The sequence below is a fragment of the Eulemur rufifrons genome, chromosome 1, assembly GCF_041146395.1.
Source record: "Eulemur rufifrons isolate Redbay chromosome 1, OSU_ERuf_1, whole genome shotgun sequence".
NCBI classification, from domain to species: domain Eukaryota; kingdom Metazoa; phylum Chordata; class Mammalia; order Primates; family Lemuridae; genus Eulemur; species Eulemur rufifrons.
Genome location: NC_090983.1, coordinates 27,131,110 through 27,156,320, shown reverse-complemented (window position 1 = coordinate 27,156,320; position 25,211 = coordinate 27,131,110). Strand labels below are relative to the sequence as shown.

Genomic DNA, 25,211 nt, shown 5'->3' with positions numbered 1-25,211 from the left:
CTATCGCATCCTTCATCACATGCTAAGAGAATGAATACTCGGCTATCACATAAATTGAGAGGCAGTGAGACGAAATAGAAGGAGCTTTTGAGTTAAGGATAGTTGAGGATTCAGTACAGCAGTTGAAATATACTTGGTACTTAGTGCACACAGCTTGCCCAACTTTGGTGAGAAAACTAACCTTGAACTATTTTGCTATAAATATTATTTTTCAAACCTTTTATATTCATTTGAAATTAGTGTTTAGGGTCCTTTTTTTTTTTACGATTCAAAAGCAACTTTTGTCCATCCTTTTTTGTAGAAGAGCTTTACCTTAATTTATGTCATAATTTAGCACAGTATTTAGAATTTTGTCCCTCAAATCATGTCCCTCTTATTTATTTTTTATGATTCTCTTTCATGCCAGCAAGTTATAATATTTTGAGAATGAATATAGCAAACTTATTAATGCTATCTTATATTGCTTTTGAAAAATTGGAACAATGCACACGTTTCTACATTCTTTATGTTGCAGAGTGGCATTGTTAATATAGTATTCTAACTGGATAATTAAAAAGAAGGAACTCTAATGAATTATCTCAACTTCTGAATGGGGTTGACTTAAATGATGACAAACAAACCATAATTTATCTGTCTTTTAAAAGCATTCCAGAGAATGAGATTCCATAATCTTTAATCCAGGTTTTAAAAGATGCCTGGTGATTTCATGTATATAACAAACTCCTGCTTCATTTAAATTGGATCTGCAAGTCTCTAACTTGTCTCATTTGGACACATGCACACATACAGTGTCTGTGATTTTTCTTTAGCATTATCAGATCTTAAGGGGAAAATGATTTGCCAGTGTGATCAGGCTTTTTTTTTTAAGCCACCTTAATCCATCCTCTATATGAAGTGTTGGTGTTTTAATGTGAAAATCCATGTTACTTTGTGGCCTTATTTCTTAAGCATATTTTAGACTTATCATTTTTTAATAGCTTGAACTGAAATTATTGGTTTGGTAATATTTGTGCAGGTCGTTAATTGTCATTAGTAAATTATGTATCGTAAAATTTCAAAAAATTGAGTAAAACCAGTAACCTTTGTGGTGGCCCATTTTTCAAGTGAAAACCTGTATTTGTACATTAGTTTGTCTTAAACGTGCTAACTGATTTTTTGATAGTTCAAATAAAAGATGTGATGATATGCAGTTTAAATTTGTGGTACTAAGAATATATTGAGAACCCTTATTCAGGGCCACTGGTTGAGCTGGTACAGATATAATCAGTTATCATTCATTCATGTTAAGCCAAGATCCTGGCTCTTTCTCTGTCCATGTTAAGGGGAAATGTGAATTTTAGCTGTATCGTGTAACTACTTTATTTTATTGAAACTTGGTTCAGTGGTGAACTGTATCTTGATTTCAGAATTAAAAATGTGTTATCTTAGAATTAATGAAATAATAGTGTAAAAGCTGGCTTCTAAACGTGGTGTTATTTCAGGGGCCATCATTTAACCTGTGGGTATGTTTTGATGGAATTCTGTTGTAACTTCTTTCCTTCTAAATTTAAACAGTAATTATGTTTTTGTTTTTGTGGGGTTTTTTTTGTTTTTGTTTTTTTTTGAGGCAGAGTCTCACTCTGTTGCCCGGGCTAGAGTGCCGTGGCATCAGCCTAGCTCACAGCATCCTCAAACTCCTGGGCTTAAGCAATCCTTCTGCCTCAGCCTCCCAGGTAGCTGGGACTACAGGCATGCGCCACCATGCCCGGCTAATTTTTTCTATATTTATTTTAGTTGGCCAGATAATTTCTTTCTATTTTTAGTAGAGATGGGGTCTCGCTCTTGCTCAGGCTGGTCTCAAACTCCTGACCTTGAGTGATCCACCCGCCTTGGCCTCCCAGAGTGCTAGAATTACAGGCGTGAGCCACCGCGCCCGGCCTAAACGGTAATTATGTTGGAAAAAAATGGACAAATATTTATATTTTTAGTTGCAAAGCAGCATATATAGCATTTCTTCAACCTTGCCTCATATACAAATATATTTTAGTTTCCTTTCTTAAAATATCACTGTGGGCCACTAGTTCAAAATAATTCTCCAGTTTTAATTTGGGAAGAAAGCTCTGTCCTACTGATGAGGAAGTAAATGGCTAGTATATAAAAATATTATATTTGTGGGTATTGGTGTCTTTTTTCCCATGGAATAGACACATAGTTCCCCTAAGTATTATTAATAGATGTTCTGCATTCTACCTGTGTAGGTTTAAAAGAGATCATATGGAAATAATGTACTATTTAAATATGTGTCTTCATGCAGAGAGGACAGTTCTTACACTTTAAGTGATCAAAATTTAAAGTTACTACCTTTTCACATTGGAAGTTTAAAAATTTTTTTTATTAATATAAAATATATAATTTACCATCTTTACCATTTTTAAGTCTGCCATTTTAAAAGGGGACGGAAAAAGCTGATATTTAAAATATATATTATCAAACATAGAAAACTATAACAATACTGATGATTTTTTTAACATTTTGGAAATTTTACTGAGTTCTTATTATTTTAGACAAGTTTGAAAACTTGAAATTATAAAACTTATAATTTAAGTTAAATTGGAAATGAGTTACTTTCAGAATTCGGTAGGATACAAGATGTGCCCCTTTTGTCTAAATAAATGTTGGCTTCATTTGCAGATTAGATAAAACAGTTGATGCTTTTGTGTGTTCAAGAATGCATTAAATTCTTTTAAGAGTAAGAAATCAAATTACAATCGTAATGAATATTTTATTAATCTTGTTCTTGTTCAGTATCTTGCATAGATTTTTATTGTAATTGTCCTGAGTTATACAGTATGTGGACAATATTGTGTAAAGTGTGTTTTCGTATTTGTGCATTTAAATTATTTATGTAACTAGGGCTCTGAGTAACACTTTTTTTTTTTTGGTCGAGAAAAGCTATATTTAAATATTCAAATAATTATATATTTCCATGTAAAACTAATGTGAAGACTAATGTATTTTTTCTAATGGCAGTGTCAAAGGTAAAGTTGTTTTTGATGTTATCAAGATAAAATTTATTAAATGTTGAAGTATGTCTCCATTCTCTTGTTGGAAGCTTTTTTGGGGAATACTTAAAGAATAAGAGAATAATGAAAACATAAGTACATTTTATAAATCGAGCAATCATAAATTAGAGAATATAAATGTGATGCTGGTAAGAAAATAGTTTAACCAAAAATATACAGCTTATATTCACTGTGGTAGTTATTCAAGTGATGAAACAACTTTATTTGGTAGAGTGGTAGATTAGCAACTTCATTTTGTGTACCTATTGAAAGGGTCAGATACAGGGTGGGTTAATGAAGCAGGACTGGGTTCATGACGCACTATCTAGATCACTATTTGATACCTGCTGGGAAGGGAGACCTTTGGTCCTCCAGTACCATAGTGTATGTTATAAAAGACATGAAAACATGGAAGAATGTGTTGATGTCACTGAGGTAGGTGCCTTTGGCCCCAATAGTATTGACTTTCAGAGTTTGTTGGTCTGGATGTTATTGTCTGATGAACAACATCCTACTCTTTATAATAAAAAATTCCTAGTGTAAAAATGTGAAATGGAAATCCATTTTCAGCAAAGGATTTTTATGTATAGAAAATTTGGAAAATACTGAAAGATCATGTAATTAGGGAATTACACACCAAAATGTCAACTTACAAAGATAGGGAGACTGGGAAAGAGTCTGAGATTTTTTTTGTGTGTGTGTGTGTGTGTGTGTTTTGTTGTTGTTGTTTGTTTTTCAGCTCATTAAGGGGGTACAAAAGATCAGGCTATATACATTGCCCATGCCTCCCCATCCCCCCGAGTCTGAGCTTCAGTTGTGTCCATTCCCTAGACAGTGCACATCACACTCATCATGTAGGTGTGCACTCCTCCCCTCCCCCCACCCCATCCCCCCCAGTCAGAACTTCAATCGTGTCCATTCCCCAGGCAATGCGCATGGCACTCATCAGGTAGGTATACACCCATCCCTTCCACCCAGCCCCGACCTCTGTCCGATACCCAATTGGCGTTAATCCCAAATGTGCACTCAGGGAAACCAGTCGCAAAGATGTGGAAACAACCCAAATGCCCATCGATTCATGAATGGATTAGCAAAATGTGGTATATGTATACCATGGAATATTACTCAGCTATTAGAAATAATGGCGATATGGCATCTCTTTGGTTCTCCTGGAGAGAGCTGGAACCCATTCTATTAAGTGAAGTATCCCAAGAATGGAAAAACAAGCACCACATGTACTCACCAGCAAACTGAGAATTTTTTTATACTTTATTTAGACTATAGATATTAGAGAAATGATAATCTAGTGTGTTTTCCTTTGTTATACTTTATATATACATGTACACACACACATATATCTTCAGACTATCATAACTCTTTAATTTTCTTCAGTATGGGGCAGTTCCTCAGCCTTTCTTTGTATTTAATGCATGACATTTTGCAGATAAACGATTTATTTTGTATGTGGAATCTTCTTCAATTTGAGTTTATCTGATTTTTTTTTAATAATTTATGCTTTTTGAGGAGGGGGTAGGAATTCTGTGTTCTCAGTGTATTATGATAGGGGCCATGTAATGTTAATCTGAATAAACATGGTGATAGAAGATATCCACTGTTGGTCCTTATCCTAGGGGAACAGTTTTTCATAATCAGATCGAAATAGGGGCTCTCATAGAGGTTGATTTAGTTATCAACAAATAGTTACATTTTTTACAACTAAGTGTTGTGGCAGTTGTGACTGTGAGACTGTTTATCATCTAACTCATTATAGATAAGACAATAACTTATTCATACATTTAACAATATTTTACCCCTACTACATGCTGGCCCTATGGTGGGTGCCAGGGATCCAAGTATCACCCAAACAGGCCCAGTTGCCTGTTTCAGTAGTGGTTAAATCAGTGGGCTTGCAACATACTTCTTATGCTTTCCAAAGATAATTTAATAAACACATACAGATAACACTCATGGGATACTGCTATTTGACATTGAAAAATTCCTCAACTTTCTGCACTGAGATTCATTGCAAGGTATTTCTGATCATCACTTGGAAAGATTGTCTTCCTGTGTTTGTGTTACTATGAGTAGTCTCTCCTGCATTGGCTTCATATTCTGGGATAAAATATTACATAGACTCACTTATCATCTTACCATAGCACAAAAATGACTTCATAAGGACAAGCTAGTATGTTCATCAGATGTTTTGTTTTTGAGTTGAGATTTTATCAGCTCTTTTAAACTGTAAAAATAGAGGGTCTATTTTTTTTTTTAATTTTTTTTTCTTTTTTTTTTATAAATATGGAACGCTTCACGAATTTGCGTGTCATCCTTGCACAGGGGCCATGCTAATCTTCTCTGTATCGTTCCAATTTTAGTATATGTGCTGCTGAAGCGAGCACGAGGGTCTATTTTTTTAGAAAGTTATTACTGGTCACAGATAATGAAATAAGTAAAATAAGTGATACTTATCATCCATTGAGCTGCAGCTATTTTACTAGGTGATTGACTACCTGAAAATCTGAATTTTAACCTGTTATTTCCCTGTACCAAATGGTAGCCTAGTAACTGATTGTTACTGCTGTTTTACACAGTGGCCTTCTTACACCTAGGATGTATTTAGGTTAGTCTTCGAGGTAGCTCTGATGGCTCCATAGAATCAGAAAACACTTTGCCCTGATAACTAATTTTCAGGTTTTCATACTGTGCTTACTACTTTTTTTTTGTTTGTTTTTGAGACAGAGTCTCACTCTGTCACCCAGGTTAGAGTGCCGTGGCATCAGCCTAGCTCACAGCAACCTCAAACTCCTGGGCTCAAGCGATCCTCCTGCCTCAGCCTCCCAAGTAGCTGGGACTACGGGCGCATGCCACCATGCCCGGCTAATTTTTTTAATATATATATTTTTAGTTGTCCAGCTAATTTCTTTCTATTTTTTTTAGTAGAGACGGGATCTCTCTCTTGCTCAGGCTGGTCTCAAACTGCTGAGCTCAAACGATCCACCCACCTCAGCCTCCCAGAGTGCTAGGATTATAGGCGTGAGCCACCTCGCCCGGCCTGTGCTTACTACTTAACACATCTATAACCTAACAGAGCTACAAAGTTCATCTTCTTTTTGTTCCTACAGAGAAAGAAGCTCAAGTCTAACTTAGAATGTTTCATGACAATATGTGACAGTCTCATGAGGAGGAAGTCGCAGTCACCCCAAATTGCCTAGCATAGTCAGTAGCAACTGCCAGGTTGCATTTGGAGCCAGGCCATTTCTTGGGCTGTCCTGGATGATCATGTAGGATCTGGGAGAATATGAAGATGGCTATAAGTGGCTGAATGAAAACAAAGCTAAAATGTATGGGTTCTCGTTGAGCTAAAGATGTTAACAAGAGTTAGTTTGCAGAAAAATGGCCGCAACATTTTAAGTGCTAATTTAAGGATGACTAGTTCTTCTCAGATATTATTGACTACACTGATTCTAAATGATGTGTTTTAAGTCATGTAAATTTAAACACTTTGGACCAGGTATATATTTTTTTCTGTATCCTTTTCAGTCATAAAATAGCTATTTTCACTTGCCATAGGTGAAACTATGGGTAAAAATTCCTTTTGGTTATGTGCAGGTGTGTTGTGGCAACAGATCTTTTATATAACAGTGTAAGTGCTTAAAGTATTTTTAGTACAGATATCGTGAGTTAAAATTACTCCATGGCATGGCCATGAAGCCTAATTTCCTTAACCGCCTGTCCAGTGGAAAAACTATGCTGATTTAGTCTTCATTATGTGACCTGTCTTCCTCTTGAACATACAGAAGGGTTTGTATTATACAGTATTTAGGACTTAATATTCTATGCCAAAGTAATTTTCTTATTCTCCTGAAGCACAGTAAAAGTGTATGGAAATCAAGAAAAATTTGCTGGTGATGCCAGCGCATGATGACAAGTGGAGGCATTGAGAGTTCATCCTGAGTGAAGGAGGAGGGCCTTTTCCTTAAGTAGAGTCCCTTCTGCCTGTGAATTGCCAGCCTCCAAATGAACATACTGCAGTTGGGTCAGAGAGAATAACACAGTAGGCTAGGCTCAGTATCATTTCTGTTTCTTCACTTCTTCCTTGGTGCCATATCTAACACAAAATTTTATTGAATATTAAAATTCTCTCACATTGGTTGTCTTCACTCCTGTGGCCACTAAACTAGTCTTGAACATCATCTCATGACACATTTATTCCAAAAGAGGCTGGGGCTTCTGGAATGATGGAATGAGGCCCTTGGTACATCTGCCACTTTATAAAAACAATGAAAACACTTGCAAAAATGGCCAAAATCAACCTTTTACAACTCTGGAAAGTAACCAAAGGCTTGCTATAATCTAAGGAGTGTTTATTGAAGAAAAACTGATGAATCTCAGGAAGAACAGTGGGTTTTGTGAGATTTTAACCTCTGCTCCCATTATCCTTTCTCCAGCTTTGCTATAGCCTTGAAAATGAGCAATCTTGCAATCACAGTAGCTATGAAAATCGGTAGCTGCAAAGTACCGATCTGGCGGGGCCAGACTGAATATGGAGCTCCTCAAAAAGTCTTACCCACAGAATGTTGATGCTATTTGACCTGTTTTGCACCTCCCTGAAAAAGCCCTATTTGAGAGGAGTTGTCATTTTTTTTTTTTTGTCCTGACTTGGCATTGACTCTGCTGAAAAGCCCCATCCTTAAGTCATTTGTCAAAAACAACCAGTGACAATTGTTTAACATCACAGCTGCCTGAGACTGTGATACCAGCTGAGGAAACAGGAGCCTGAAAGTTCTGGGGAACAGTGTCCACAGGAGCTTTGAAAAGCTCTGATGTATTCCTGAGGATCTAAAAGGTAGCACAACTATGCAAAGCTGTGTGCATGCGTCAGAAAGACCTGATAGGGCTCCACTCTCTCCCCTCTGGCCAACGAGAGGCCCTGTGCAAGCAGCAAGTGAAGGCTGCGGCTGACGTGTAAGCTGCCTGAGTGTTCAAGGCATGTCCTAACACACATACAGAACTCCGCAGCAACGAGTGGGATGGCTCAAAGCATTTAAGCAAATCTGTGTCCAATCATGAGCTGACCACTAAGCTAATGGAGCAGAGAATTTAGTGGCTGTATGATATGGGGAATAAAAACTACAGAATTAGTCCGGGAAGGTCACCACATTAACAAATAGCAGCAGCAGCAACACCTAAACAGCAATAACGACAAACCCTGAGGGTGGCGAAAATCTGATTTCCAGGGTTGTCACATTATATTATCTAAAATATCCAGTTTTCAATAAAAAGTTTTGAAATTTGCAAGGAAACAGGAAAGTATGGCCTATACACAGGAAAAAAGTCAATAGAAAACTGTCCCCAGGTGTCTAAATGTTGGACTTATTAGACAAAGACCTCAAATCAGCTATTAAATATATAATACAAATATATAATACAAATATATTAATGTCAATAGAAAAATTAAAATTTATAAATATTAACATTATAAACATATAAAAATAAAGATCTAAAGAAAATGATGTCTAAAGAATTAATATATGAGAATAATGCTTCACCAAAATAGAGAATATCAATAAAGAGAAATTGGAAAAAAGAACCAAATAGAAATTCTGAGTTGAAAAGTCTTTTCATGTATTTTTCTATAAAAATGTGTTAAATATATACATCTTATCCTTTTATTAGGTTATATAGACTCCTTAAAAGAGTAATAGTTACAGTGTACATTACATGTTTTGTGTCTTTCAACATGTCTAGTATAATAAATGATTTTTCTTTTTTGTAGTTAGTATAAGTGTGAATATATATTTATTGTATGCCTGTCTTCCCCACTAGCATGGAGACTTTATGAGAACAGGACCTTGTTTACTTTGTTCACCAATTTCCATTCAGCATCTGACTCAATATCTGGCTAATAGCAAGTTTTCAAAAAATACATATTGAATAAATAAATTACAAACAAATTAATGAATGAAAGGAACTATCACGATGAGCATCTGGGACATGTCAGGCACTATGCTAACTTTATATATAATAGCTAAATTAGTCTTCACAACAACAGAATGTATCAGAATGACGGGGATAAAGAATGAGAAATGTGTTGTTGGATGATTTCGTCATTGTGTGCACACCGCAGAGCGCACTTACACACACCTAGATGGTGTAGCCAACTGCATACCTGAGCTGTGTGGTATAGCCTGTTGCTCCCAGCTATACACATGCACAGCGTGTTGCTGTACCAAATACTGTAGACAACTGTAACACAGTGGTATTTCTGTATCTAAACACAGAAAAGGTACAGTAAAAATAAGTATAAAAGATAAAAAAAATGGTACACCTGATTGAGCACTTGCCATGAATGAAGCTTGCAGGACTGGGAGTTGTTCTGGGTGAGTCAGTGAGGGAATGTGAAGGCCTAGGACATTACTGTACACTACTGTAGACTTTTTTTTTTTTTTTTTTTGAGACAGAGTCTCACTCTGTTGCCCAGGCTAGAGTGAGTGCCGTGGCATCAGCCTAGCTCACAGCAACCTCAAACTCCTGAGCTCAAGCGATCCTCCTGTCTCAGCCTCCCGAGTAGCTGGGACTACAGGCATGCGCCACCATGCCTGGCTAATTTTTTCTATATATATTTTTAGCTGTCCATATAATTTCTTTCTATTTTTAGTAGAGGTGGGGTCTCGCTCTTGCTCAGGCTGGTCTCGAACTCCTGAGCTCAAACGATCCGCCCACCTCGGCCTCCCAGAGTGCTAGGATTACAGGCGTGAGCCACCGCGCCCGGCCTACTGTAGACTTTTAAATATTGTACACTTAGGCTACACTAAATTTATAAAAAAATTTCCTCAATAACAAATTAAGCTTAGCTTACTGTAACTTTATAAGCTTTTAAATCTTTTTTAACTTTTTGAATCTTTCATAACACTTAGCTTAAAACATTGTACAGCTGTACAAAAATATTTTCTTTATAAGCTTTTTTCTATTAATTTTTTGTTTTTTTTACTTTTTAAACTTTTCTGTTAAAAACCAAGACATAAACATACACATTAGCCTAGGCCTACACAGGGGTCAGGATCATCAGTATCACTGTCTTCCACTGCCGCATCTTGTCATACTGGAAGGTCTTCGGGGGCCAATAACACGCATGGAGCTGTCATCTCCTGTGACAACAGTGCCTTCTTCTGGAACATCTACTGAGGGACCTGCCTGAGGCTGTTTTGTAGTTAACTTTTTTTTAATAAGTAGAATGAATAAGAAAACAAAAAAAAAGTATAGTATAGTAAATACATAAATTAGTAACATAGTTGTTTATTACCTTTATTATGAAATATATTATGTAAGTATTAAGTACTCTGAAGAATTGTATGTAATATACTTGTACAGGCCTGGCAGCACAGTAGGTTTGTTTACACCAGCATCATCACAAACATCTGTATTGCATTATGACGTTATGATGGCTACAACATCACTAGGCGACAGGAATTTTTCAGTTCCATTATAATTTATGAGACCACCTTCGTATACACAGTTCGTTGTTGAATGATGCATTATGTGGTTCATGACTATATTATTAGGTATCATTATTCCTATAATCCAGGCACTAATTTCCTTATCTTGGAGGTAGGAAAGACTATTAGTTAAATTGGGACTATTTGCAGTTTACTAATCAGGTGATCTGTAGGCCAGGAATTCTCTGTCTCCCTGGCTTCCCCCACTGAATGTGGCCGGTTGAGCAATTGGTCTCCTCCTTTTCTTTGCCAGTGAGCACACACAGAACTCCAGAAGTTTACTGAGTCTTTACATCAGATTCACAATGATAGAATCCATTTGGGGACCGGAGGGGAACAGCTCCACTATGGCACACTGGTGACCCATGTGCACATATCCACATAGGCCACGCAGGCAAACGCTGGACCTTCCCCTAAGCGGAGTCTTGGCAGAACACCGTGCTATTCTCCCTGAGCAGGGGAGGCTGGGAGATGTGTGATCAGCTGCTCCGAGGCCATCTCTCATGAGTTTTTCATGGCCTCCCAGGTTCTGGTGAAGTATGAATTTTTCTGCCTCACTCCTTTGGAATAGAGCTGCAGACTGTAAAACTGCCTGGCTGCAGTCTGGAAATAGCTTCTCAGCATGAGATGCCCTACCGCTCACGTTGCAATCATCCCCCCCACTTTGTTTTGGGTTATCTTTTCTGTTGTGTGGGACAAAGCCCAAAGGGAGCTGGAGCTTTTGGCTACCCTCTGTCTATGTAAGTAGTAGAATAATTTGTCTAAATCTAAAAAGGGCTCATGTGTCTCTCCTGGTCGTATCTGCCAGCCAGGCCTTGGCTTTGGCCATGCTTGCTGCTGTGTGCGTCACAGGGCCCTGATCCCCGGGGTGGGAGTCCTCTCCACCCAGACCTGTGGGGTGCCTCTCCTCACCTGGTTGTGCCTCCTTTCCTCTGTTGGACTTAGCTCAAAGACTCGGAAGCCCAGATCCTGGTTCTTTCTCCAAAATAGCTTTTAATTATCAATTTCAAATTTTTAATTTCAATTTGGTCCTGAGATGGAAATTCACTGAGGGCTATAGATTTGGGGTGGCAGCTTGCTTCTTTTTTCTTTATGATTGGCCTTGAAAAAAATTCATACACATATAAAATTATGCATAAATATATACTTTATATATATTCAAATTCAAACACCTGACACTGGGATCCTAGAAGGGTTAATTTCTCTCATGATACAACATGGATGAACCTTGAAAACATTATGGTAAATGAAAGAAGCAGACCAAAAAGGCCCATATTGTACAATTCCATTTATAAGAAAGGTGCAGAACAGACAAATTCATAGAGACATAAAGTGAATTAGTGACTGCTAGGCACCAAGGTTAAGGGGGAATGGAGAGTGACTGCTAGTGAGCATGGCGTTTCTTTGGGACTGATGAGAATGTTCTGAAACTAGATAGTGGTATAATGGTTGTATAACTTGTGATTGTACTAAAAAACACTCAATTACACACTTTGAAAGGGTGAATTTTATGATATATAAATTATATGTCAGTTAAAAAATTACATAAGATAAATTACAAACTTGGTATATTAGTTCCATAGCTGCTGTAGCAAACAACCATACATTTGGGGCTTAAAACAACAGCAATGTATCCTCTCACAGTTCTGCGGGCCAGCACTCTGAGATCAGGGTGTCAGCAGGGCCCCACGCCCTCTGGAAGCTCTGAGAGAGTCTGCTCCTGGCCCTTCAGCTTTGGAGGCTGCTGCATTTCTTGGTCACATCACTCCAGTTTCTGCCTCTGTCTTCACATTGCCTTCTCTGTGTGTGTGTGTGTGTGTGTGTGTGTGTGTGATCTCCCTCTGTCCCTTTCCAATAAGGACACTTGTGCAATTCCCACACTGCTTTTGGCTTCTTATTATGCAGAAGAGGGTTTGTTTTTCTTCCTTCATTGAATTTCATTTAAAAGTCCTCTCCAATAACTTGCCATTCTAGTTGTCCTAAAAAAAAAAAGTAGCACATGGTTCTTTCTTATATTGATCAATAATAAAAAGCTGAGACCAACATTTGTGCTGTCATACTGTAAGGCAATGCGTTATAAATATGCCTTTTTTTTTTTTGGTCATGTGTCTTTTTTATTGTCTGCCTCATTAGAATGTAAGTTCCATAAAGAGAAGGACTTTTTCTGTTTTGTTTACTGCTATATTCCCAGTGCCTACAAGAGTATCTAGAATAGAATAGGCACTGAATGAATGAATGAATGACTCAGCATTTTACAGGTGCTGTAGCTAATAATGCAAATTGAGGTCATTAATGAGCACTTCATTGCATGGTGTTACATAGAGACCTGCTGGTGGAGTGATGGTGAGTAGGAAATTTAAGTTAATTTTGTTGTATTAGTTGTCAAGAAAAATTTAATTATCATATGTATCAGTTTAGGTCCTTTAGGAAGCAGATACTGGGATGGAGTTAGAAATGCAAGAGTGATACTGTGAAAGATACCTGTCAAAACTGCCTGTGAAATATATAGAAAGGGGAGTAAGAGTAGGCAGAGAACGTCCTCAGATGCAGAGCAGGTCTGACACCTGTGTAAGGAGGGGGAAAGAAAGAGGTTGGGTGGGAACAGCCACACACTGCGGTGCTGGTCTGAGAACACCTGGGCTAGTCCCCAAGAAAGCTCCAGTATAAAGATGTCCCATAGAAGAGTTCTACGTTGAGTAGCAATGACTCAGTCACTGGCTGGGGGCTGTCCAGGAGAACCATGGGAGAACCACCAAGCCCAGATATTTAGTGGATCTTGAAGGTGCTGTAGCTGGAGACTGTCAGCTACCTGCACTCCTGGCTGCTGGCCAGAAAGTTCTTGAAGGGAGATCCAAGAGGTGCCCCTCCGTGGTTGCTACAGTCCTCTCTTCGTGTCACACGGATCCATTTCTCCACACACTTGGGGAGCAGCTTCCTCGTGGTTTGTTACAGAGTACTGCCTCTAAGCTTGCACCATGGTAGGACATTTCACCAGCCAGAGGCTCTAGCAGGCTGGTTGCTTCTTGGATGGCATCGTGTATGACAGGACCAGTGGATCCCATGGTCGTGTGCTCACTACTGTTCTTCCTTTGCTGTGAAGTAGGTTGGATGCTGTGTTTTGTGTGATTTCATGCCTGCAGATTAGCTACTATAAGCCCCCAGATTATGATGCTGGAAGGAAAGGAGTAGGCAGGAAGGACAAGCCCTTACTTGAAATGTGTTTATTCCTGAGAGAATGAATCACTGGCCCTTCCCTGACATAATGGGTCCAACGTAGTCACCTTGCCATCAAGTGGCTAGTTGGTCCCCTCTAGGAATAGTGCCATATCATGGGTTCAACACGATATTGTTGGCAAGTGAGACGTTCAGGGGTAATAGTTCCTAGATCAGCCTTGGTAAGTAGAAGTCCATGCTGTTGGGCCTGCATGTTACCTACATCTCTGCCCTGGTGACTACTCCATTGACATGTCCACCTTTCCAGTTCTCAAGTGATTGGTGATGAAAGTGGCTAATGTCAACTGGCCAAGCCATTTTCTCTACTTGGTTGCTTGTTGCCTCTTCTGTGGTAGGTGTTTTCTAGTGGGCATTAACATGTGACACAAAAACTCACACTGCATGTCCATTCCCATACGTCCATTCACTTGCCTTTACTCCATTACTCCTTGCATCGATCTCTCAGTATTTGCCTTCTATGCCCTTGACCAGCCTATGAGGCCACTCGTTACCACCCGTGAGTCCATACATATTCTCACCTTGGACCACCTCTGCTTCTACACAAGGCAAATGACCACGTATGCCAGTCAAAGCTTCTGTCATTGTACAGATCTTCTCTCACCACTGTCATTCAAGGTTATCCCTGAATGGGACTGTAATGCAGCCTCCATCTATTTTTAGCTTTTACCCACAAACAGAGCCAACTCATTTATAAAAGAAGCTCAGGTTTTTTCCTCTTGTTTAAACTGGTCATGTGGGATCCTCTGTATGACCAGTAGGCTAAAGGGGGAGAGTTGAAATAGGAGTCTGGACTCTCCTCATGTAGCTTACACATGCTGCTGGTTCTACCTTAGCCAATCCCAAGTAGACATTTTCCATCTTATGGGGGACTTCTGCTGGGCAGTTATGTGCCACTACCTGATCACTACTATTTCAGGGACTCATTATCACCGCTGCTATTAATACACCAATCTCTGTGATTGCCTCTCCTTTTGTCAGCTCTGGCCTGCAGAAAAGGACCACCAGTGAATTTCTTTTTTCTTTCTTTCTTTTTTTTTTTTTTGAGACAGAGTCATGCTTTGTTGCCCGGGCTAGAGTGAGTGCCGTGGCGTCAGCCTAGCTCACAGCAACCTCGAACTCCTGGGCTTCAGTGATCCTACTGCCTCAGCCTCCCGGGTAGCTGGGACTACAGGCATGCTCCACCATGCCCAGCTAATTTTTTTCTATATATATTTTAGTTGGCCAGATAATTTCCTTCTATTTTTAGTAGAGATGAGAGTCTCGCTCTTGCTCAGGCTGGTCTCGAACTCCTGACCTCGAGTGATCCACCCGCCTCGGCCTCCCAGAGTGCTAGGATTACAGGCGTGAGCCACCACTCCCGGCCTCACCAATGAATTTCTTAGTGATGTTGGTGTCCCTTTCCCCACTGCATTTCCGATGGCCTTTGTGAATGGTGTGTCCTTAACATTTTCCTGGTAAGCATTATTCTCTAATTGGTCTTCTGGCCCAGTGTAGTATCTACATCCCAGCATGGCCCAATTCCCTGAGCTTTGTAATTATTTTCTCTACTGCCTGCTATGGTGATTCATGCATCTCAAGTTCCCTCAGCATGGGCTATCATTTTCTTCAAGTTTTAAAGCCACCCTACCAGTGAGTTTGTTCCATCTTTTGGGGTCCTTGCCAGGGTGTTTAATCCTGTGTTTTGAGAGAGTGCCCCTTAGTTAATAAACTCTTTCTTGTATAGGAGTTGATTAGGCATCCTCAAAATCCAATTTTATGGCTTCTGCTAGTATATCCTAGCTAATCTTTGCAGCTCCTTTAGTATGTAATCTCTCTTCCTTTATCATTTCCAGCATGCACCCAATTGTATCATGCTGGGATTTAACCCTACTTATCAATCTGGCAGCCAAGTAAGAAGTGGGGACAGCGTCTGTCGGGGATCAGTTGTCTTGCAGGGGAGAGGTCCTTGCAGTGTCTTTCTGCATAGGGGAAGTGCTAACTCAAACTAGGGCCTCATGGAGGAAACACTAACTTCTTAATAGGGAGGAGTAGGTGACCTCAGCAGGCTCCGGGAGTCAAAGTATTTGAGGATTCATCCCTATCCCATGTTTCAGGGTCCCAAAGTTTCCAGACAGAGCTTGATCTTAGTATAACAGACTTGTCTTGGCTGAGTATTCAGTTTTCTTTGAAGTTTGGCTACCCTGAATTTGTTCCACAGCTGTGTCTGTTCTTTTACTACAGGAGATAAAGGCCTCTTTGTAAGCTGTCAGAGAGGTCCTTTGGCTCTCACTCTTAGTTTTTAAATGTTTGTTAACTGCCTTCAGTTTCTCAGTACCTCTTTGAATGGCATCAATACGATTTAATAATAACCAGCCAATTCCATTGTCCTTATATGCGTTGTTAACCCTCAACTGCCTGAATTACTGCACTGGCCACAAAAGTTGCCTCCACCAGAATACACTTCTGAGTCATCACTGGTAAGTTTAGCAAATAGACCTCCACCTTGTGCCACTGCAACATGGGGTCATCATTTCCAGCTGAGGAGGGAGTAACCTAATCCCAAAAGCCCACTTTGCTATCTGCTGTTTAGACCACTCTCAGTATCAATGGATTGAGTTTGGATCCCCGAGGGAAGAAGATGCCAAGCCCAAGTTGGCAATGCAAGAGATCCATGGAGGTAACCCTGTGAGATATAAAAGGGAGAAGAAATAGGAATAGGCAGGTAAGGAGAAGGAGAAGGAGAAAGAAGATGGATTAAGTAGGAAGAACTAAATGTCAGCTAACCCAGTGGCGAGCTCTGGCATAAAGACTGCTGGTGGAGGGGTCCCATGTTAAGCAAATGACTAGCTCCTTGCATATCTGCCATACTCAGTTACTGGCTTGGGGCTGCCTGGGAAGAATGTGGCTTCAGCTCAAATGATGTGGCACATCCTGAAGGTGCCGCAGCTGGAGGCTGTCAACTAATGGCACATCTTCATGTTGATGGGCAAGTTCTTTCTTGAAGGAAAATCCAAATGGCACACACCAGTGGATGTCGTACCACATCAGTTGCTGTCGTACCACATCAGTTATTTATATATTAACCCAGATGTGGTAAGTTGATAACTCTTAAAGATACGTCTATTTCCTAATCTCCAGAACCTGTGAATGTTTGGAAAATGGGGTTTTGTCGGTATGATTATGTTAAGGACCTTCAGATGAGATGGTCTGGATGGGCTCTAAATGCCATCACAAGTGTCCTCACTAGAAAGAAACAGAGGGCGATCACACACACACACACACACACACACACACAGAGAAGGCAATGTGAAGACAGAGGCAGAAACTGGAGTGATGTGACCAAGGAATGCAGCAGCCTCCAAAGCTGAAGGGCCAGGAGCAGACTCTCTCAGAGCTTCCAGAGGGCGTGGGGCCCTGCTGACACCCTGATCTCAGAGTGCTGGCCCGCAGAACTGTGAGAGGATACATTGCTGTTGTTTTAAGCCCCAAATGTATGGTTGTTTGCTACAGCAGCCATGGAACTAATATACCAAATTCATAATTAGTTTATCTTATGTAAGTTTTAAAACTAAGATACAATTTACATATCATAAAATTCACTCTTTCAAATTATATAACTAAGTGATTTTTAGTGCAGGCACAAGTTGTGCAATCATTACCCCTATCTAGTTTCAGAACATTCTCGTCACTCCCAAAGAAACCCCATATCCATTAGCAGTCACTCCCATTCCCCCTTACCTTGGTTCCTAGCAATCACTAATTCACTTTATGTCTCTATGCATTTGTCTGTTCTGTATCTTTCATATAAATGAAATCATATCATATGTGCCTTTTTGATTCAGCTTTTTTCGTTTAGCATAATGTTTTCAAGGTTCATCCGTGTTGTAGCATAAATCAATACTTCATTCCTTTTTATGGCCAAATAGTATTCCATTGTATAGATACACCACATTTTGTCCATCGGTGATGGACATTTGTGTAAAATTTCTTGAATTAAATTTATATAGGGAAAAAATTTCTGGCTGAACCTTGTTTTACCCAGATGTAAATTTGAATCATCCTCCTCTTAATACAATCCAAATTCCAAATCTGGTGGAAAGTCCAAAGTGCTCTCAATATTTCTATAGATTCTTAAGTGAGGGGAATGAGGAATTTAATTATTATGATCACCTCTTGTTTCTATATTTTGCATTTGCTGAATTCTTGTACTTTGCTCTGAATATTGAGGCTGATTCTTTTTCTCTGTATCGGTGTGATTCCAGACTTGGAACTCAAGTCCTTTTCTTTTCTTCTGTGTCAGTTCTGACTTTTGTTGCATGTGACAAAAAACAAATTCAAACTGGCTTAAGCAAAATAAGCACATTAGCATCTCGAGCAGTGGTTCTCATGCTTTTTGTGCTCAGGACCTCTTACACTCTTAAAAATTATTGAGGATCCCAAAGAACTTTTGTTTTTCTGGGTTACATCTATCAATATTTATTGGATTAGAAATTAAAGCTGAGAAAACGTTAACCTATTAATTCAATTAAAAATAGTAATGATCCCATTATATGCTAACATAAATAACACATTTTTAATGAAATATAACTATGTTTTTCAAAACAAAAAATTACTGGGAAGTGTGGCATTGTTTTACATTAAAAAAAAGTCTTTTGGGGGGAGATGGGGGCAAGGGCAATATACATAACCTAAATTTTTGTACCCCCATAATATGCTGAAATAAAAAAATAAGTCTCTTTAGTGTTTGATTTAATAGAAGACAGTTGGATTCTCATATCTCCTTCTGCATTGTCTGTTGCAATATGTGGCTTTGGTTAATTATGAAGAAAATTTGGTCTCACACATATAAATTGGAACGAAGGAGAAGTATTTAAGTAGCTTTGTTAGGTAATTATGGATTTTGTTCTTTGAAATTACACCAAACATGAGAAGTGGTAGTTTTTTAAAGGTTAATTGAATTGTGAAATCTAAAACCATATCAATGATGTTATTTTGTTTTTTATTTTTTTGAGAAGGGGTCTTGCACTGTTGCCCAGAATAGAGTGCAGTGGCGATCACAGCTCACTGCAAGCCCGAACTCCTGGCCTCAAGCTATCTTTCTGCCTTGGCCTCCTGAGTAGCTGGGACTATAGGTGTGCACCACCACACCCAGCTAATTTTTTTTATTTTTGATACAGATGGGATCTCGCTATTGCCCAGCGAGATCTCAAACTCCTGGCTTCCGGCAATCCTCCTGTCTTGGCCTCCCAAAGTGCTGGAATTACGTGCAGGAGCCACCACTACTGGCCTCGAGTAAAAATTAAGATTTTTGGAAACTTGTATCCAACACTGTGAGCTTAAAGCTTTACCAATACTTAAAGATTTTTCTGATGAGATTCGTAGTAACACAAACAAATGTGGATTTTTTGATATTGTATAATGAAATGTGTTAATATTTGAAAGATCTATAACTCAGTGAAACAGAATTTTCCAAATGACCAAAGCACAATGTTAAAAAATCATACATAGGCAAAATATCCATTCAAAGTACAAGAAAGACCAATAGATTTTAATGTAACAAAGCATAAAAAGATCACTGGGGCCAGGTGTGGTGGTTCATGCCTGTAATTTCAGCACTTCAGGAGTCTGAGCCTGGAGGATTGCTTGGGGTCAGGTGTTTGAGTCCAGCCTGGGTAAGAACGAGATTCTGTATCTACACCTACCCCCCAAATTAGGCTTGGTGGCGTGCATCTGTAGTCCCAGCTACTCAGGAGGCCAAGGCAGGTGGATCACTTGAGCCCAGAAGTTTAAGTTGCTGTGAGCTCTGATGATGCCGCTGCACTCTAGCCCAGGCAACACAGCAAGACGTTATCTCAAAAGGAATTTTTTTTTCTACTCAAAATGTAGGAAAGACTCTTACAGACATTGGCCTAGGCAAAGAATTTATGAAGAAGACCCCTAAGGCAATCACAGCAACAACAAAAATAAATAAATGGGACCTGATTAAATTAAAAAGCTTCTGCACGGCCAAAGAAACAGTCACGAGAGTAAAAAGACAACCTACAGAATGGGAAAAAATTTTTGCATACTACACATCAGATAAAGGACTGATAACAAGAATCTATTTAGAACTCACGAAAATCAGTAAGAAAAAATCAAACAACCCTATCAAAAAGTGGGCAAAGGACATGAATAGAAAATTTTCAAAAGAAGATATAAGAATGGCTAACAAACATATGAAAAAATGCTCAACATCTCTAATCATCAGGGAAATGCAAATCAAAACCACAATGAGATATCACTTAACTCTAGTGAGAATGACCTTTATCAAAAAGTCCCAAAACAATACATGTTGGGGTGGATGCGGAGAAACAGGAACACTCATACACTGCTGGTGGGATTGCAAACTAGTGCAACCCCTGTGGAAAGCAATATGGAGATACCTTAAACAGATTCAAGTAGACCTACCATTCGATCCAGCAATCCCATTATTGGGCATATACCCAGAAGAACAAAAGTCATTCTATGACAAAGACACCTGTACCCGAATGTTTATAGCAGCATAATTCACAATTGCAAAGATGTGGAAACAACCCAAATGCCCATTAATTCATGAGTGGATTAGTAAAATGTGGTATATGTATACCATGGAGTATTACTCAGCTATAAGAAATAACGGTGATATAGAATCTCTTTTGTTCTCCTGGAGAGAATTGGAACCCATTCTATTAAGTGAAGTATCCCAAGAATGGAAAAATAAGCACCACATGTATTCACCATCAAATTGGTTTCCCTGATCATCACCTAAGTGCACATTTGGGAATAACACCAACTGGGTACCGGACGGGGGTGGGGGGTGGGGGGAGCGGGGTGGGTGTATACCTACATGATGAGTGCGATGCACACTGTCTGGGGAATGGACACGCTTGAAGCTCTGACTTGGGGGGATGGGGAGGGCATGGACAATATATATAACCTGAACTTTTGTACTCCCATAATAAGCTGAAATAAAAAAAAAAAAAACAACACAAAAGCTTGCCTTTTATCATGGGCAACAATATTGTCAGTTGTTATCTTGAAATTAAAGACTCACTTTGTTCATTTTCAATAAAATGTCTGCCAAATATCCAAATCCCAATAAGCATACTTTGCCTGTCAGTTGTTCTTTCAAATGAAATGGTGTTACGTGAAAAAACAGCTAGTCCAGCTTGCAAATAAACTGCACAAATGCTCTTCCTGGAGACAAGTATTTTACGTTTGTATGGAGTAGAAGTTCTTTATGTATACTTTGCATTTCATGTTACAGAATATTTAAAAGATGTGTACTTGATAGTCCAGATTTAACAAAATTAACAATTTTTAGTGCTTCATCAAGGGCATCATTAAGTGAAACTGGCTTTCCCCCCACAATAAGTGCATTTTGGTAAAGAATATAAGGACCACTAGCACAGTCTGGTGCTACTATCTTGGCATGTGCTTAGGCGCCAGCAGTTTTATTCACTATTGCTCTGTGCCATCAATAGAAATGTTAACTTGGTAGGGAGAAAAGCCCAAATAATGTCTTAGCAATATTATGAAATTAATTTGTTATCTCATGAACTCCCTGAAAGGGTTCCTCAGATCCCGAATGGTCTATGGGTTATGCTTTGAGAGCTGCTGACTTAGAGCATCTTTTTTTCCAAATGCAATACTCCTAGGAGCTTTAAGCCTTCATCATCTCAGTCAAGGAGCCCTGAGAGGAGATTGGGGGCTGCAAACATCACAATTTTACATTGAAGTTAGACGTGGACAAAAAGGCTTTGAACTGTTTAATCTACCAACTATTCGTCATCCGGCTTGTTTACTTATTTATTTATATCATTTGGTTCATATGGTTTATATTATAAGCTGTAGCAATAAACTCATCAACGAAATTTTACAAATATTTTATAGTTGGTATGAAAAAGATTGATGAGATAAAAGATCATCTTTCCATTTGAAAAGTAAAGCTGTTCAGCTTCTACAGAGCTCTACATGGTCCAAGGATAAAAATCACTTATAAGAATAGAGAAAAAGGCAGAAATCAATTCTGGCATCTCATACTGGGAAAGTGCATTTTCACAGTCTGAAATTAGTTATCATTATACTGGAATCGAAAAGGATGGCATTTTCAATATGAATTATATGCATTCTGTTTCATGAGTTGCTGTTGAAAATGGGTAACAAACACATTGATAAGTAACTTCACAGAACATAGCGATTCTATATTTTAAAAACACATGTTTCAATTTAGGCCAGTTTCAGTTTAAGCAACAACAAAATAAAAAAGCTGTTATGTGAGTGAAGAGTTATAGTTAAAAAATTTTCAGAATGGTCATGAGGATGTGCAATAAGAGAATTTCAGTGTGTTTTCAAGAAAGTACTTGCTTTATTAATTAGTAGTAGCCAGTTAGAAAAAATCGGAATTCACATGCTACTACTTTAAGAGAACAAGATGTAGTACGCATTTGCCTTGCTATGCAGAATAATTGGAACATTTAATCAAATCTCTGCTAGGGTAAAGTGCTATGAGCCTAAGAATTTTATTTTTTTTTTTTTGAGACAGAGTCTCACTCTGTTGCCCAGGCTAGAGTGAGTGCCGTGGCGTCAGCCTAGCTCACAGCAACCTCAAACTCCTGAGCTCAAGCGATCCTCCTGTCTCAGCCTCCCGAGTAGCTGGGACTACAGGCATGCGCCACCATGCCCGGCTAATTTTTTCTATATATATTTTTAGCTGTCCATATAATTCCTTTCTATTTTTTTTTTTAGTAGAGGTGGGGGTCTCGCTCTTGCTCAGGCTGGTCTCGAACTCCTGAGCTCAAACGATCCGCCCACCTCGGCCTCCCAGAGTGCTAGGATTACAGGCGTGAGCCACCACGCCCGGCCGAGCCTAAGAATTTTAAATCTCCTTGTCAGGAGCTTATCTGAAGCTGTGACCTTCAACATGGTGATGTGGCACAGTCATTCAGACAACACTTTTTTTTTTTTTTTTTTTTTTGAGACAGAGTTTCTCTCTGTTGCCTGGGCTAGAGTGAGTGCCGTGGCAAGAGTCTAGCTCACAGCAACCTCAAACTCCTGGGCTCAAGCAATCCTTCTGCCTCTGCCTCCCAAATAGCTGGGACTACAGGCACATGCCACCATACCCAGATAATTTTTTCTATATATTTTTTAGTTGTCTGGCTAATTTCTTTCTATTTTTTTAGTAGAGATGGGGTCTCGCTCTTGCTCAGGCTGGTCTCGAACTCCTGAGCTCAAACGATCCGCCCACCTTGGCCTCCCAGAGTGCTAGAATTACAGGCGTGAGCCACCGTGCCCAGCCTGGACAACACTTTTTTAAAAAAAATTAAATTGAGGGCCTGCTATATTCTAGGAGGTCCCTAAAACTGGGGAGGTCCTGGGTAAACCAACATGAGTTGATCAGCCCGAGCTATCCCCATCCCAGAAAATTTTTTATCTAGTAAAAGGCTCTAGGCTCCTTTGATATTGATGAACTTTAAAGAGGTGCCTGGTATGAAACAGAATTTTCTCCCTTGCCATCTAAAGGGATAGGTTGTGAAATGTATGAATTTGACCACAGCCGATGAGGCCTGAGGGCAGGTCTCTGCCACCATAGGACATTGTTCAGAACAGCACTAGAGATTCTTGGTGGCCCCAAGCCCAGTACGACTTCTTCAGTTACAGAAGGAGCTGTGGTTTAAGTGAGTTTACTATGGTCACATTATTAGTTGAGAGAAACGATGCAGATCTGGTTTCCCTGGAAACAGACTCTCAGATGGAGATTCTGTTGCAGTTGATTTATTGGGACTTGTCCTTGGGAGTCAGGGAAGCAGGATTGGGCAGAGAGAAGCTGAACTGTGATGCAGCCACAGCCCAGAAGCTAAAGGTGGGATGAACTTTCAGGGATATGCAGATGGAGACAAGGAGGCTGAGTTCACAGCCCCTGGGTGCAGGCTACTCCCGGAGGAGGCACAACCCTTTGGCTGAGGAGCTTTTATTCTCCTGAGGGAGTGAGTGCTTAGTCCTGAAGAGAGGATCTGGGCAGCACACGGTCTAGCACACCAGGTCTTTGGATTTCACTTCAGTGTTTCCATTAAACCATACGTCATTACTTATCAAGAATTGCTCATAGATATCTTTAAGCTCTCAATTTATAATGTAATTAAATAAATTTCCTGGCTCCAGAAAGATACTGATCAATAATGTAAACTCATAAAATTATTAATAATGGATGATTATGTAGATGCAAATGGGATATAATTACTGTGTAGTGCTTTCACTGGAAAGACACTGATTATCTCAGGTGGAAGCCGACTCTTAAAATATGAACTATGGGCTGGGTGTGGTGGCTCATGCCTGTAATCCTAGCACTCTGGGAGGCCGAGGTGGGTGGACCTCTCGAGGTCAGGAGTTCGAGACCAGCCTGAGCAAGAGTGAGACCCCGTCTCTACTAAAAATAGAAAGAAATTATCTGGCCAACTAAAATACATATATACAAAAAATTAGCTGGGCATGGTGGTGCATGCCTGTAGTCCCAGCAACTCGGGAGGCTGAGGCAGGAGGATCGCTTAAGTCCAGGAGTTTGAGGTTGCTGTGAGCTAGGCTGACACTACAGCGCTCACTCTAGCCCGGGCAACAAAGTGAGACTCTGTCTCAAAAAAAAAAAAAAAAATATATATATATATATGAACTATGATGTGCACATAAGCAAAGAACCAGAGCTTTCTAGAATACCAGCATTTGCCAAGACAAAATGTGAGAGGAAATTTCTCTGCTAGCTTAGAAAGTATTCCATGGGGTACATATACACAATAGAATATTATATAGCTACAAAAAAGAATGAAATCCTGGCATTTGCAACAACATGGATGGAACTGGAGAACATTATGTTAAGTAAAACAAGCTAAGCACAGAAAGACAAATCTCACATGTTCTCACTCATATGTGGGAGCTAAATATTAAAAACAATTAATCTCATGGAGACAGCGAGTAGAATGATGGTCACCAGAGGCTGGGAAGGGTAGCAGGGAGGAGAGGATAAAGTGGGGATAGTTAACGGGTGCAAAAATATAGTTAGATAGATAGAATGAACAATATGTCATAGCACAACAAAGTGACTATAATAAACAATAAGTTAGGGTATACTTTAAAATAACTAAAAAGTAAAAACTGGGATGTTTCTAACACAAGGAAATGCTAAATGCCTGAGGCGATGGATACCCCAACTACCCTGACTTGATTAATTCACATTGTATGCCTGTAGCAAAACATCACTTCTACCCTATAAAGATATATTAATACAACTATTATGTACCCATAATTAAAAATTTAAAAAAATTAGAAAAAAAGAAAATATTCCACAGACCTCTAAGAAATTTCAACACAAAGTTAACACGAGTTGAGGAAACATGTCTCAAAGCATAATTTTACAAGACTTACATCAATCAATTCTTTTCTAAAAATAATA

At 39.3% G+C, this 25,211-nt stretch overlaps 1 protein-coding gene and 1 non-coding gene across 2 annotated transcripts in view; one reads left to right on the top strand and one right to left on the bottom strand.

Moving 5' to 3' along the window:
- Positions 1-25,211, top strand: part of ZDBF2 (zinc finger DBF-type containing 2) — a 102,908-nt gene that overhangs the window by 17,869 nt on the left and 59,828 nt on the right. The gene's annotated exons all lie outside the window — the stretch shown is intronic.
- On the bottom strand, positions 5,334-5,440 carry LOC138387700 (U6 spliceosomal RNA). Its single transcript, XR_011233953.1, has one exon. It is a non-coding gene; the product is annotated as a U6 spliceosomal RNA (small nuclear RNA).